Here is a 16,328-nt window from a genome sequence, read left to right on the forward strand (position 1 = left end):
AACTAGACTGATTAGACTTTTTCATCAAACACTGAACAAACACATGTAGGTCACATGACCACTGTTCTCTTCCTGAATTCTAGCACTCTGCCATTATTCCACTAAGTGCTCTAACTACCATATACACTTCACAGTAATGAATAAATAATATTCCTCCATACATTAATGCATTTTCATATCTAAGCAATAAACAATATTCTAAATAAAGATTTATACAACCAATAATTCTCATAATGGCTCTTATAACCATAATTAAGGAGAGAGAGTGCTGCATAGTACGTACCCTTGATGAATGAATATGACGACTATGCCATCCACTGTATCTACTTTTAATGAGCAAACTGCACAAAAGCTACAAAATGCAGTCCTATTTATGTATTATTACATTATAATCATATATATGCTATGCCGATAACAAAATAGCCATCCAATAATATAATAACTTATTATATTATTGGCAAAATGTTATTACATTATTGGCTCAAAAACATTATTACATTATTGGCAGGTATTACATTATTATGCAAATGCATTCGCTGTTTGTAGTTTTTCATTGATCTGCACCCTCACATTTACCATTATTTTGTTGAAGATTGTCAATCATTGTGACCTGCAGTAATGTACCCCTGGGTGAAGACCCCTGATTTACACTCTTCTTCTGATGGCATTTATTTAAAAAAGACAAACTCTGGTAGTCTGATCCTCTCCAGTCATCCATTTCTAAGTATCTAACCTTTCCAAATTCCCTCTAAATAATTAGTTTTTACGAGATAATGTGTATATATATATATATATAAAGAATAAAAAACATTTCTCATTTTAGGCCTCTAATGAAATGACATAAAGTTGTTGGTCTGGTGTTATCTGATGTTATAACGCTACCATAACTGTCATGAAAATGGATATAAAGATTATTTAAACTTTATAATAGCACCTCTTGTTTAATAATGTCAGTTCAGTGGCATATTGACACTGCTTTAGAGATTTATGACAACTTGACATTAAGCATGGGGATAAGCTGTCGTAAACATAACATGGCAGGCTTTAAACACAGTAATAAACTGTTATTACTCTCAAACACTTTCATGACAGTGGTCATGCATAATTAATTAGTGTTACCTCAAGTAAAATCGGTGAGTCTTGACGAATCATAAAGATATAATAAGGTGCAATGGCAGTCATAAACAACCCTAAAGATTAATTCATGTTGATGACACAGTTGTGACAGTGTTAGACCAGCCTTCTGTTTTAAATTCCCCAAACTCTATCTGCATGAGGATGCTTATAACCCCTGTCACAGATCCCTCTCCACTTTACATTATAATTAGGCACCTATGTAGCAAGAAACACAACAACCACAGCAGCACTCCCCTGAGATAAGGGAGGAGGGAGATGTGCTCGGTTGGTGCTGCTTTCTCTCTGGTGCAGAGACATCAATGAGGATATGTTGACACAGATACAAGCATTGGCAGGGGTTCTGGCACATACATCTGTTGTGACCTTTGGCAAAAAAAAAAAAAAGTGTTGTTAAAATCAGCGAATGTGGCGTGCTATGCCACATCCAATGGGATTAGGAGGTAGCTGACAAACTGCGACAGATGGACATCTGCCTGGCATCTGACATCCTGCATGTCAAGACCTAAAAGAAGCAGCGAAAAACTGAGAGAACAGGATGTTGACAACTGTACCACGGACCTCATCTGTCTGGCTGCAGTCTGGAACAGTTTCACTGCAGCAGCACTGGAGTCAGTTCAATATGCAATGAAACATTGACATTCACTCAATGTTACATTCAGTTGGGGTAATGAGGCTGTAGTGGTGAGAGAGGGAGTCATTCTAGTATATTTCCCATGTACTATATTTTTTTTACGGGTGCCATCATGTAAACAGAACTTCCCATGTGGAAATAAGTTCAGTAATTCAGCCTGTCAGAGGAACAGCATTGAGGACATCCACATTCACATTTCTTGGCTTCTAATCAAGTGTGCTACAACCCTGGCAGACACATTTCTAATGCTAATAAGACTAGCAGAACCTAATGGGTGATTCTTGTAGTCAATACAGACTCCACAGAAGGCATCTACTGTACTCTGCATCTAATTTGCATCAGTACTGCAGCAGGCGCCGCAGCCTGTGCATTGTAATGTCCTAAGTCAGCACGTTGACTCACCAAACTCAAACAGTCGAATAATAATAGATGCAAATGGAAAAAATGAGAGTGGAGAGATGATGCAGGAGCAATGCATCAAGATGGTTTGACAAATGTTATCTTGTGTGCAGTGTTAACACTGTCCAAATGTGCATGCAGCAAAATCTGTGAATCGCCATGTGTGACAGCGTTTATTCACTATGAGCTTCCCTCTCATACCACACCAGAACCATCAATTTGTTTTCATATCTTGGCTGTCAGGATATCAAGGTGCGTTTAGCATTTGGACGGAAAATTCTATTTGCAAACAATTATGATCTGTATTGTGCAGTTCAAAACATAATCGCTGCCACTTTACGCTCACTTCAAGTTTGTACTTGTAACAGTACATACACCATTTGGTAGGAGCTTTTATCTAAAGTGGCTTAAAATATCACAAGTGCTTTCATTTTCTGTATATGTGGCCCCAGTGGGTTTGAACCATTAACCTCAAATGTGTTAGTGACATGCTGAACAAATCAAGATATGTAGCATGTTCTGTCTGCAAAACAGTCTGGCTTCCAGCTGATGCTCTAGTTTCAGTGTTACAGATTCTGTTCAGTCTAACCTCATTTTTGTTGCATGGCAGAGAGTGACTGAAAAACACAGGAACACTGTGTTCTGCAGGATTTTGTGGTAATATTCTGCAGTCAGAACTAAACTATACAGGCCTCATCAGATTTTTTATATCTTTATTTTATTTTAGATTGTATTGTGATCAGTTTATATAGGTAAAACTAAATCTTCTAAGTATGCCATAGATCACACATAACTCATTTCCCTATGGTTTCCCAACAATTCCAAAAGGACCCAATTCATACAGTATGTGTGGCCCTTTTGTCTGTGATGTGCATCAACAAACTATTAGGATTGCTAGGTTTGTGTATTTCCCTGTGTTTTCCTGGCGGTTCCCTGCCCTTCATATTCTGTGTCTGTTTTCCAGTCTCCCCTGTCTGTGCAGGCTGGGCGTGGCTGATCTATTTCTCCAACCGTTGAGCCTCACCTGCTCTGCTTCATCATCTCATCAGCTCCTGCAGTATTTAACTCCGGTTCACCCTCCCAGACTCTGCTAGTTTGTTGGTGTACCTTTCGTGGTAACTTTACAACTTACAAGCTCAGAGAAAACCTACTCGTTGAAGATCTTTTGTCCTAGTGTTTTTTGACATCTGTTTGTCTGCTTGTCCTCCAGCCCAGCCACGCTCACCTGCCCAGCCTTTCTTTGTCTGTTCACCAGTCTTCACCATCCTGCTCTGAAGATCCCCCCTGGACCTCAGCTTTAGTGTCTTTTCCTGTTGCATCTTGTAAATAAAACCTTCTTAGCAATTACTGTCTGTGGTCTGCATCGTGGGTTCAGTATTCCGCTGTGAGCTCAAGCTTAAGACCAACAAATTGCATTCTTATAAGTGTAGAGTATTTGGTGACTGAACAACTTAGTCTTGTCAAAGTCTGGTGATAACTGAGGTTTTAGTGATTAATTGAAACTGAAAAGAAAGCCATTTTATTTCAATATTTCGTTTTGTGTGTGTGTGTCTATATCTAATTATATATATATATATATATATATATATATCTATTATATCTATATATACTGTACAGTGCTTTAATTTAATACAGTGTCAAGCTTGAAACTTACCAAACACCCACTGAAGTTGAGCCTTTTTGTTTTGTTACAAAAATACAGATTATGTTTCAAGACACTGGTTTCTTCACTAAGCAGCCTGTTTAGTAGCCCCTCTACACTCTGAGACTCTACTTGCGCATCTCTCAAACACTGGACCTTGCCATCATTACACATTCACCAATAGGGGACCACCAAGCTAAGAGTGGACTTCTTTGAGGGTCCTTAAATTATGTCTCAAACCATCTGATTTTCATTAAGCCAAGAGCAGACCAGCAGATGTGTAAATGTTCAAGTCTATAGTCCTTCTGCAGTCTCAAGCAGAGATTTTAAGGATTCACTTACACACTCCTTCATTGTGTGAATGGTTTGCAGTCCCAGTCCCACCCACACAGCACTGCTGCGCATGAGTGGAGATGTAGGCTACAGCTTGAAGGTGTGTTGGTGAAATGGTTAGCAGAGAATCAATCCCTTTTTCAAGCATGTCAAAAGGAAATGCGATTAGTTATAACATCCATGTAGACACTAATTTGCAAGATAGTTGCCTGGTTCGAGCTAAAGTTAGTAGCCATTGTTACTTGGCTTGATTGTTCCTTGTGCTGTTGATCTTTCAAGGAGGAGTTTGGTACATAGGTTAATACTGCTCAGTCTGAGCTTATATTGACAATGGAGAAGACATCGCTATGTTATGGCAGCACAGTTGCTTCCATGCATACCTACGTGAGTTTCATTTTAAATAAGTACAACAGCACAAACATTAACATTAATTGATTTGGTGAAGTTTTAAAGTCATCCCTTCAAGTCTCTGCATATACACTGTATGTCAAATTGCAGATAATTGCGTCAGTTTATCTCTGCAGAAGGACCCCTGTTCTAATTGTGCCCCCCTCAGACTTTGGACTTGCATGACGCTCCTGCTGAAAACTTCAAGTTTTTATTCAAGCTGTGTTCTTCTGAGTTATGACTCAAGAAGAGAAGAGACTTGAAAGTTTTGATGCATCAACAAAGTCCAAAGGGATGAACTGAACGCTGCAGCATCTCCACCAGCTCTTGACATTTGTTTTGGATGACTTCTTTCCATCATGTGTCAGTGGTGAAATTTCAATTACTACTATAGTTGGAGGTTCCATCAAGCTTTGCAAGGACTACCATGAGAAAATACAGATATTTGAAATCTATATGGTTTCCTTTTTCCCTCCAAGTTGTAAACAGGCCCCGAACAAACATCTGAGGCTCAACGGATCATGGAACTCAACTATGTCAAACTCTCAAATTCAAGTGAGCGAAAAGCTCACCCTAACAGCATTTGTGTACATTTTCTATGACAGAAGTGATATTCTCTTCCGGCCTCTGACAGCACTGACTAGAAACGCTGTTTATTGGAAGTAATCCGAGGGATGGTGGATGGAACTGGGTTCACACTGCGGACTGTGTGAGACTGATATAGACTGAGAGAGAACATCACAAGTCCCTGAGCTGGGGTTTTTCTGTCAGCCAGCGATCCCTGCAACTCACCCGAGGATCCGTTGGCAAAGAAAGTTGAGCTTTCCACCTGCAATGTCACATTGATTACACAGCGGGATGAGCGGAAAGGAGGTTACTGATCACGTTTGCTCTCTCTCGCTGTCTGTCTTTCACATCTGTCTTTTTCTGACTCCCCCCCCCTTGTTTTTTTTTTTTTTTAAGCCTATCGAAATCGGACCTCCCCAACAGAAAACAAGCGAGGAAGGGTCACTCCTCTCGATTCCAATTGCCCACAAGGCCTGACACATCTGTCAGAACCTGCCAGGGATGGTTGAAATGAGGGAGGTTGCCATGACAACAGTTCTGCCACTTGCCACCTGCGCATGTCCTACGGGGGAGGAGGAGGAGGAGGCGACGCCTTTCTCACCACCATCACAGTCTTTTCTCACTTTGCTCTCCGAGAGAAATTGTCCCACTAGAGCACACTAATGGTTCGGTGGAGGTCATCTCACTGAATTTGCCTGACACCAGCAACAAACAGGAGACGTTAAGTCATGAGGTGTGAATTTTATTTTTTAACGAACTTCTTTGTCGCTCTTGACACTGTTAATGGTGTGTTTAGAAAGTTGTCCATTTGCAGTAGTTGCAGTAGTTCTCTTAGAAAATGCCTGCAGTGCCGAATTGACGTGAACAGAACAAGAAGAAAAAAAGCAGCCTCCATCATTACGGCTCCTTGTTATCCAGGTTCAGTGCAACAAGGAACAACAATCTTCTCAACAAGCAGTGTTCTTTTTTCTTCAAGCTGACACACTGGTAACCTTCTGTATGAGAGCTAAAAAACAATGTCCGGCTCTACCTTGCTTGGCTGATCTGAGAGCAGTCTCTTGTGCTGTGTATTTCTTCCTCTAATTGGTCCAGCCCCCATACTTGGGCTTTCAGTGGCTTAACTTCTACTATCGGGGGGAACCAGAGGATGGGCAGCACATTGCAGAGTGGGGGGGCTTTGGGATTTTTTGGGGGTGCGCGGGTTGTGGAACATCCAGAGGGCATAATTACCAGCAAATCTGTGTGCACCCGCTATCACGGTATTGATGGGTTTTTGTGGACTGTATTTGTTATCGGGTGGCAAGGGCTGGTGCACCCTCATTAACACTTCTCACCTCTGGAGCAGAAAGCAGGGGAAGTACACAAGCGGGAAGAGGAAAAAGAGTTTGTTGTTTTTTACACTCGGAGGATGCGCACACACGCAGGCGCAGGCACATCACACACACAGTCACGAATACACACCAGCGCACACACACGCACACACAGATTTTACATTTTGAAATTCAACATGAGATTTTGCACCAAGGGTAAAGTCCCAGTAAATGTGTTCTTTCTATCTTTTGCACTTATTTTCACTTTTTTGTATTCCAATATTAAAGATTAAACATTCTATTTAAAATGTCAGTACATCTATATCTTGTTCCGCCTTGATCCACAGGAAATGTCCAACTTGTTATGCCCTCTGTAGTTTCAGTTGTGCTGTTTCTGCTCAGCTCAAGGAATGATATTTTGATGATGTCACTGAATGTTGTAATTGAACAGTGGACGTTCTGCAATGTTGCTTTCTTTGCTGCGGGAGGTAATTAATCACCATCAACTGAACAACTCTCACTGTCCTGCATACTTTCACATCTGTCTGTTTTCAATATACGTTCACTGAAAACAGAATATTTAATATCTCTTCAATCGCTGTCTCGATAAATGGACTGATGTCTCAAAACTGTAACTCAGCAGCTCGACAGTGAATCCCTCATAGTGTCATACGTTGTCAAAAATGTTGATGAGATGAGGCAGACATTTTGTGTTCAATTCAAAATGGCAGTCACGTGATGCTTTAAAAAAAAAAAAGTAGTTCTATGTTCTGAGAGCACATAGATGTTCCTGTTCGTTCTTACTTTCTCTGGTTTTGATGAGCGCAGCTCTTTTTTTGTGCCTGAGTCAAACATCGCTCCCACTCTGGTCACTGATGATGTGCTTAAGCTTTTCTTTTGTGTCTTCTCCGTGCTGTCTCAGCTTTTTCCACTGTTTGTCCAAACACAGGGGAGAAAAACAACAAAGGGAGCAGACTGCCCACTTCTGGGCTTCATTATGTGTGATTATAACTCACATTTTCTCGTGCTTTTTAATGTTAAATACATTTTAATAAAACATTTTTTAGAAGTAAATTTACAGTTTTTTTACACTCTGATGTCCTTGTCAAAGTGTTTTCACCCTTGCGCTTCTCATAAATTTAATTTTTTTTTCAAAACACATTACAGTTTTTCTCCATTGGTTTGGCTCATTTCTTGAAACTGAGATGACATTCTCATAACAACATGGACAAATCCCCAAACTATCTTGCAGTTTCTCACAACAGAATGGCATTTATCATTGCTTTCATCACATTTCCAAATGCTTTGTACATGTGTCAAGCCTTTAGTACATCCTTGCAAATAGCTATGTACAAGTATCCTACAGTTAACACAATCAGCCAACATTTAGTACATTTTTCAAATGAATGTATCTTGCTGATCTATCCCAATTGGTTGGTTTTCAGTGTCATGGTTATTGTCCTCAAAACATGTCAGCACATTTTCATCGTATAAGTCATCATATGCAGAATAGTCTGCTCAATTGTCAAAATAGTGTTAGGAAACTGGAATAGAATACAGTACATATTTTGGAAGATGTTATAGTAAATTTAGGATAATCAGGTTAGGTGAAATAAGTTTTTGACTAACGAAGTTTGGGCCCATACAACACAGATAAACTCCGTTTCCTGGATCAACTGTATCTTGATCTGGTCCCAGAAAATGAGAGGGGTCTCGAAGGGCCCCACCTACCCCAGTTTGTAATTATATGGGACAACGTTAGTTTCCACCGGGGTCCACGCATCCGGGGATGGTTCAACATGCATCCAAGAATGCACAATGTGTTCTTGCCACCATACTCTCCATTCCTCAATCCTATCGAGGAGTTTTTCTCTGCTTGGAGATGGAGAGTGTATGAACACCATGCGGAAAACCAGAGGGCTCTCATGACTGCAATGGACGCTGCCTGTGAGGACATAACAGGGGATCAGTGTAGAGGATGGCTCAGGCATGCACGACGCTTCTTCCCGCGCTGTATCTCAAGAGACAACATCAGATGCGATGTGGATGAGAATCTGTGGCCGAACAGAGCACAGAGAATGGATGGCCAGGAAGATGAGGATGGTGACCAGGAGAGAGAGGGGAGTGACCGTGACTAAACAAAATGTCTTCATTTGTGACTCTTTGTATTTACAGTGCTGATTTGTTGATTTTTTTCTTTTTTGTGGGTTTTTGTATTTTGTGTACACAGTATATTTTCCTTTTTTACGGTTCCCTACCTACTGTAATGTGTACAATTTACGTTAGTTGAGAATAAAAATGAAAATTCCTCGGCAGAATGAGTGCAGTGTGTGTGTGTGGTGTGAAAATGTTATGCCTATAGTTAGAAATATGCCATGACAAAGCGTCTAAGCATTTTGACTTGCAGTACTTACACAATACCAAAGGGACAATGCATTTTGGAGGCACTGACTAGTTATATGAGAAGGGAATGTAGTTTTGACTGAAGGGTAAACTGTTTTGGGAGCTGTACAAACATTGCCAGGTGATCCATGTAGTTGTGCAGTACCATCCAAGTTATTTTGACAGAAGTACTGAATGAATCAAAATGTGCCAAAGCAATTGAGAAGGATCCATGCCATTTTTATGGTACTGACTATTTACATGGGAAAGGGATTTCATTTTGAAGCATGGATGAGTAGTTTTGGGAGACAAATTACATTTTGCTGGTTATCTGAAGTGTTGTGCAGAACTGCAAGTCTGTTTGGCCAAATTGCTTTATAGTTATGAGAATGTCATCTCAGTTTCAAGAAATGAGCCAAACCAATGGAGAAAAACTGTAATAAACCCATTACCAACATGGGTATTGTTGTTCCCTAGCTAGAGCTTGGGTACCGTGTCATTGTCGTTACACATCTTAGCAAACCAAATTAGTTTACACACATTACAGTTTTACAGTCTTCACCACAAACGTCTTGCAACGTTTGTTTTTGAGACACAACTTTTGATTTTCATCAACATGCAACATTTTGACATTTCTTCAGCCTTTGCACAGATGTCCGCATGACTCCTCCATTTTAAAGTAATCACAGCAGGTGAACATGTTACTGATGAACATAACAATGTAGAAAAAAAGGTCTGAATAATGAGATGCACTCACAATATGACACAAACTGGTCAGTGTGCATACTGAGCAGAGCGCCCCAGCACACTAATGAAATTTCCGTCTGTGGGTTTCATTATGGTGCCACAGGACTGATACAAATGGCAGGGTGGGGACATCCCCGATCCTAAATGATTCTATCTCACTGTTATCAGCCTCCTTGGTGCATTTCTGGGTGAAGGACACAGTAAAAGGCTGCAGACACTCATTGATCTGACGCCTTTGACTCAAAAATGCAATTAGAGGTGGGCCATGTCTTCGTGGTTGGTTATCACAAGGCATGTGGCCGCACATTCAGATGTCTAAATCCAGGTAGTCACAGTAGTGATTATTTTCTAATTACTCCAGCCTCATTCCAGGGACATGACTGCATGGGATTGATTACGATGAGGTGCTTCTTCTCAATATACGTCAGTGTTTTTAAAAATCATCGCATTTGAACCTTAAATATGTCAGACAGTGCAGCTTTCTAATGTGTGCCATGGACACATTTGCTTAAAGTAAAAAACTGAGACTTTGAGCGGTGTGGTATGTTGATAAATCAGTCACACTGACCGAGAGTTTAACTTCTGACCAATATATTACAGTTTTTCTCCATTGGTTTGGCTCATTTCTTGAAACTGAGATGACATTCTCATAACTATAAAGCAATTTGGCCAAACAGACTTGCAGTTCTGCACAACACTTCAGATAACCAGCAAAATGTAATTTGTCTCCCAAAACTACTCATCCATGCTTCAAAATGAAATCCCTTTCCCATGTAAATAGTCAGTACCATAAAAATGGCATGGATCCTTCTCAATTGCTTTGGCACATTTTGATTCATTCAGTACTTCTGTCAAAATAACTTGGATGGTACTGCACAACTACATGGATCACCTGGCAATGTTTGTACAGCTCCCAAAACAGTTTACCCTTCAGTCAAAACTACATTCCCTTCTCATATAACTAGTCAGTGCCTCCAAAATGCATTGTCCCTTTGGTATTGTGTAAGTACTGCAAGTCAAAATGCTTAGACGCTTTGTCATGGCATATTTCTAACTATAGGCATAACATTTTCACACCACACACACACACTGCACTCATTCTGCCGAGGAATTTTCATTTTTATTCTCAACTAACGTAAATTGTACACATTACAGTAGGTAGGGAACCGTAAAAAAGGAAAATATACTGTGTACACAAAATACAAAAACCCACAAAAAAGAAAAAAATCAACAAATCAGCACTGTAAATACAAAGAGTCACAAATGAAGACATTTTGTTTAGTCACGGTCACTCCCCTCTCTCTCCTGGTCACCATCCTCATCTTCCTGGCCATCCATTCTCTGTGCTCTGTTCGGCCACAGATTCTCATCCACATCGCATCTGATGTTGTCTCTTGAGATACAGCGCGGGAAGAAGCGTCGTGCATGCCTGAGCCATCCTCTACACTGATCCCCTGTTATGTCCTCACAGGCAGCGTCCATTGCAGTCATGAGAGCCCTCTGGTTTTCCGCATGGTGTTCATACACTCTCCATCTCCAAGCAGAGAAAAACTCCTCGATAGGATTGAGGAATGGAGAGTATGGTGGCAAGAACACATTGTGCATTCTTGGATGCATGTTGAACCATCCCCGGATGCGTGGACCCCGGTGGAAACTAACGTTGTCCCATATAATTACAAACTGGGGTAGGTGGGGCCCTTCGAGACCCCTCTCATTTTCTGGGACCAGATCAAGATACAGTTGATCCAGGAAACGGAGGAGTTTATCTGTGTTGTATGGGCCCAAACTTGCATTGTGGGTGGCCACACCATTTTCTGAGATGGCCGCGCACATGGTTATACACGCCTCCTTCGTTAGTCAAAAACTTATTTCACCTAACCTGATTATCCTAAATTTACTATAACATCTTCCAAAATATGTACTGTATTCTATTCCAGTTTCCTAACACTATTTTGACAATTGAGCAGACTATTCTGCATATGATGACTTATACGATGAAAATGTGCTGACATGTTTTGAGGACAATAACCATGACACTGAAAACCAACCAATTGGGATAGATCAGCAAGATACATTCATTTGAAAAATTTACTAAATGTTGGCTGATTGTGTTAACTGTAGGATACTTGTACATAGCTATTTGCAAGGATGTACTAAAGGCTTGACACATGTACAAAGCATTTGGAAATGTGATGAAAGCAATGATAAATGCCATTCTGTTGTGAGAAACTGCAAGATAGTTTGGGGATTTGTCCATGTTGTTATGAGAATGTCATCTCAGTTTCAAGAAATGAGCCAAACCAATGGAGAAAAACTGTAATGTGCACCCTTTTTAATCCAACCCCTCTGATTTCATTTCAGTGATGATGAGGACTTTCAAATGTCATTCCATTTTTTACTTTTTTACTCCTGTTCTGACTAATGGTGACCATGACCTGTCATGTCATAGGGCTGGTTGATACAGTATACCTTGTTATCTGTATGTCATAACATGAACATGAAGACTCCTTAGTGTCTCATAAGTATTCATAACATTTATTTATTTTATTTAAATGTGTGAGTGCACCCACTTTTGACCTGCACATATATTGGTATATGATCATTACGGTATGTTTAGAGATAAGTCACACCTTCTGGTTCTTTGGCAGCTTACTAGCTTAGCATTGACTTGAAACTGAGGGAAACAGCTACCCTGCCTCTGTCCAAAGATAGCAAAAATTAAAAAATTAAAATTGTCCAGTTGCTGGTGTTGCAGGGTGCTGAACCATTGTCAGGAAATCAGAGGAGACCATCCAGTAAAGCTTGCTGTACTGTAATCACTGGATTTCAAATAGACTTAGAGGAAATAGGAGGAAAGTTAACATGAGGTAAATTTGTTGGGCTTCTGGTAGAGCAGGTTTGGTTATTAGCAAATCAAAGATGTTTATTAAAAATTTATAAACATCTTAACTTACATGAGTAATTACAGACAGTCTTAAAAGTTGACTCAGTCAGTCAATTTATTATTTGGACTTATTGAGTGAGCAGTAGGGAAATGAATCCGAGCACTGACTATCAGTCTGCATACCCCTCAGAAAGTAGGTATTTGCACCCCTGGGCAGCATGACCATGTGAGGCATGTGCTCAAAATGGCAGCCAAGGCCACATGGTTTAACATAAAGTGGGTGAGATTTGAAGCAGGTGTGCTTCGCACCTCACACAGTAAGACGGGAGTCGTACCAAGGTTGGTCTGCTATGGCACCGGTCCTTTAAGTGATTTAAATACAGCTCACTAATCTTGTTCAGTATGCCTGCACAGATTAAGCCAATGACAGGATGTCTCCAAATGCGCACAGCAACTGTACTTTATCTTTTACCAATGAAGTACAGCCAGTCTCCACACAACAGAACAGATCTGCTCTTTCCTGATCAATGGGTGATGCACAGTAACAATACCTTATCCTTAAGAGATCAACTATAGATCGAGCTTGGTTGTGGCAGTCATAAAGATCTATCAACAGAAATGTCTACACAGTCACTGTGGGAGTGAATGTAGGGCAGTAGAAGAGGCACAGGAAACTTGATGTCACACTCAATATAACACAATGCAATAAATTATAAGTAAAGCTAATTTATCTGAGCCTGGACACAGGCTTCTTATTTGGGATCGCTTCCAAGCAATGTTTGAAGGAGTTTGTGTACTTTGTCTGACGCAATCTCTCTCGGAATGTGCTCAACACCCAAAATTACACTGATGGTAACATAAATGATAACATAAGCTAGCAAGACACAGATGGGTAGATGGATGATCATCATTAACAAAATATCAAGGAGTTTCCTGGTAATGTGTTGTGTCATTTGCACTCGCCTTTGAAGTTGTGGCTGAGTGTAAGGACACACCTTGCCTTAGGTTGCCTGGAACTCCAAACTGTCAGATCTGGATGTAGAGTTGGACATTCATAACAGCTCTATTTTAAGGCAAAAACTGAATTGCGAAGAAAAAAAAAGTATTCATTATTTCCACAGCCTCCTCTCTTGTTTTCATCATTACAGTGCCTCAATATGTACATTGATAATTGCTGTGAAGTGCTGTTATGAAGGCTGAAGCACCGCAGGAGTAGCTACTGTTCTGTTTATTTGGAAATTATTTATTTTTACTGTGACATTGTGTTTAGCCCCATACAAGAGAGGATATTCTGAGTGCTCAAGGTTGTCACATTCAGCAGAGCAAATCAGAGGGAGGGACAAACAAACTGTACAATGCTGATATAGAGAGAGCGGAGCTGAAGCTTTGAAGATTACATGTTTATCTGAACGTCCCCTTTCTTGAAATTTCAAAGCAGGTGAGTGCTGCAGGTTAAGGTTATTCAAGTCCGTCAACACCATGTAAGAGATAAAAAATAGATTGACTATGAAGAGTTTGTGCAAAACACACTCTCCTGCACATCAGCTGTGCTTACTGGAAGTCCTCATTTTACAATTTTGTGAATCAATTAAAGCTCAATTTAAAATGAACGATGACCTCAATGTATGAATATGGAATATGTGTTATTTTCTCTTCTTAATAGCCTCTTTATATATTGAGAATCACGCTACTTGCTCTACTTTTAGGGCCTTCTATTTATTAAATTTGACACTAAAGATATTTCCAGCTCATTCTATGCTGCATTGATCACCAGCGCTTTCTTTTCTCCTCATCCGCTCATCTAACCAGGTTCTACATCTTAAGTGGTTCCAGCAGCGAGCTAAAAGTTCAGTGACAATGCTCATGCTGCTGTGTGCTTTGAATGCACGGGTGTTTGCACTTGCTCTTGACAATGGAGGTATGTTGGATTTATATTAGGGATGTTGTATATAATTTTCACATATCGAGTAGTCACGTAATATACTCCAGAGTTCAGGTTGAGTAATTGAGAAACCTACCATATTGTAGAAATAAAACCTCAGACTTCCATTAAATCGCAGCGTAGTAAATGCTAGATTTGTGTAGCTTGTCAATCAGTCACATGCTAACATGGTCTCCTGTCAGGCAGATTTTCTCTGACAGTTAGCATTTTTCAGACTGTCTTTTTGTCTTTTTGAGCTCCTCATTATCTGTAACACTGGCATTTCTTGTCTGTTTGACAGATGATTCGGACCCCACCATGTTTCTGCAGACGATGGGAGACACTTTGACTTGTTTTCACTCGTCAGGAATTTATTTCTTCTGTGGTAGTAAAACATGTTACGTGAGCTGTCAGAATCTCCTGAGGTCAAACTGGGCAAACTACACTTTCAGGGCTGAATAAAACCAATAGAAACACATACTGTATCAATACTAGGGCTACGAACAACCCATAATGCAACAATAATGTAACTACTATGAAACAATCAGAAAATAACTTTTTATTTCTCTGATTCATCACTATTGGGGCTTCCTCTCTCTTTTACTGTCTATGTTTCTTGACCACAGATGTCATAGACTGCAAAGAATAGATGTAGAAGTTGGTGCATGAAATAAACCAAACCAGAACACGACAGTGACATTTCAGTATAACTGTGAAAGGGGTTTGACCGGTCTGATTGTCAGCTTGGCACAGTGTGACGTCAATTTGTGTCCTCCAAAAGTTGAATCTGGCTCAATCTTTCTGCTTTCCTTATTTTTTTCCCAGGTCAAATGAATAGAAGAACCTATGTTTTTGTAGTAGCTGGATTTGCCATCTTGACCTTGTGGCATCACATGCATGCTAATAATCGATAGACATTAAAGAAAAAACTATTTAATAGAAACAGACAGAGTAGGTCAGGTCCTGTATGTGTCCCATCGGTAATCAATTAATCTATCACTCCTCCCCATCTCTAAATTATGTAAGATTACCAAACTTCATGAACCAAGAAGAATGAAGGCATCTACTCTTCCATCCTATTTCACAAACTAAAGGGAGGGTCAGTCCACACAGTCCTCAGACGAGTTCTGATCAGGGAAAGAAGTGAAAACTCCAGATGTATCATGGTGTGTACAACCTAAACTATTAACTACAAACGGCCTAGATTTGACACGACTGGTGGTTTATGGTCCTCACCTCTAGATGTTCATTATAATAAGCCATTATATTATTTCCCCTCTTTGAAATATAGTAGATTCACTGTTACTGCTGGAGCAAATATACTGTACCTTTACACAGTGGATTCAAATTCCTAAGTGCATGAAGAATTCACAGGAAAGGATGCACGTGCTAGGTGTGACATAAAATATGAAAGATGATGCATGCATTTCATGTGTTTAAACATGAGTTCATTATTAGTGTGCCACCATACCACCATATTTATAATGTTCTATTAATAATTTGCTAATTGTTATAACGACAAAGCTACATCTTCTTAAACTGCCAATAAACTATTTTTAGATTTAAATAAGTCCATAAATACACCAGGTAGAAAGTTGTTTAAATGGTGGTCGATGGATTACATCAAGCAAGTTTTAAATTTTACTGCAGTAGAATGAATAGAAATCAGTGGTAGCTGATTAAAGTTGGTTATTGAATCTATCCGAATGTGTCATATGAAAGTGGTTACATACAAAGGTAAATAGAGTACACCCTAATTTTTGTGTCTGCATTGAATATACATATTTCTAAATCCCCTCTGATGAACACTCTGCTCTGTGAACTGATTTTTTCCCAGGATATAGTTATCCAATTTTCATTAGCGGATGAAGAAAGGAAGAAAGAATACTTCAATCGAAGTGTATAATAGTTCTTTCACTAATCTGTGGGTCTGTTCTAAAATCTACACCTCTTCAGTGGCTGTTATTGATTTCAGAATGATATTTACT

The sequence above is a fragment of the Larimichthys crocea genome, chromosome XVI, assembly GCF_000972845.2.
Source record: "Larimichthys crocea isolate SSNF chromosome XVI, L_crocea_2.0, whole genome shotgun sequence".
Lineage (NCBI taxonomy): Eukaryota > Metazoa > Chordata > Actinopteri > Sciaenidae > Larimichthys > Larimichthys crocea.